Source organism: Rana temporaria, chromosome 13, assembly GCF_905171775.1.
Source record: "Rana temporaria chromosome 13, aRanTem1.1, whole genome shotgun sequence".
NCBI lineage: Eukaryota > Metazoa > Chordata > Amphibia > Anura > Ranidae > Rana > Rana temporaria.
This window is the reverse complement of record NC_053501.1, coordinates 23,447,806-23,448,435: the sequence shown is the minus strand read 5'-3', so window position 1 is coordinate 23,448,435 and position 630 is coordinate 23,447,806.

Genomic DNA, 630 nt, shown 5'->3' with positions numbered 1-630 from the left:
GGATCGAATCTTGGCTGGTTCAACAGGACTGTCTGAGATTTGATCCATTCATGGGTAGGCTGACTGTACCCAAGTCAATCCATCAACTCGTGTGCAAACCAGCTTGTCTGATTTGTTACATGGGATTGCTGCCAGGGGCTTTAGCTGCTAGCAGTAATCTTTGTGTTTTTACTGGCTGGAAAGGCTTCCTATCGGCAGAACACAATAGCACTGCAGGAGTTTCCCCCATCAAAAGTGATTGTGTTGATGGAGGAATTGAGCGATTTTCTTTCCCTCCACCCATGGTGGAAAGAATGAAAATCAAAATTATCTATGGCTATCCTTAGGAGTTTTTAGAAAAAAAAATGAATGTCAGAAACATTCACGCATTCTAAACTAATGTCATCGTAATTTTTTTAAGAAATTAATGCCTGTATCGTCAACTCCATCTAGTGGCCAAAATGCAGTATAGTTTTCTGAAATACCTCAGTTAAAAAACTATGCTTATTTAATGCCTTTTGATGGGTTGGCAATGTATATTAACCACTACCTGCCGGGCCTATAGTAAAAAAATGACACCCAGGCAGGAGCTCTCTAGTTCTGGGTGGACGTCATACAATGTCCTCACCGAGAACACACCACAGGCTGTTA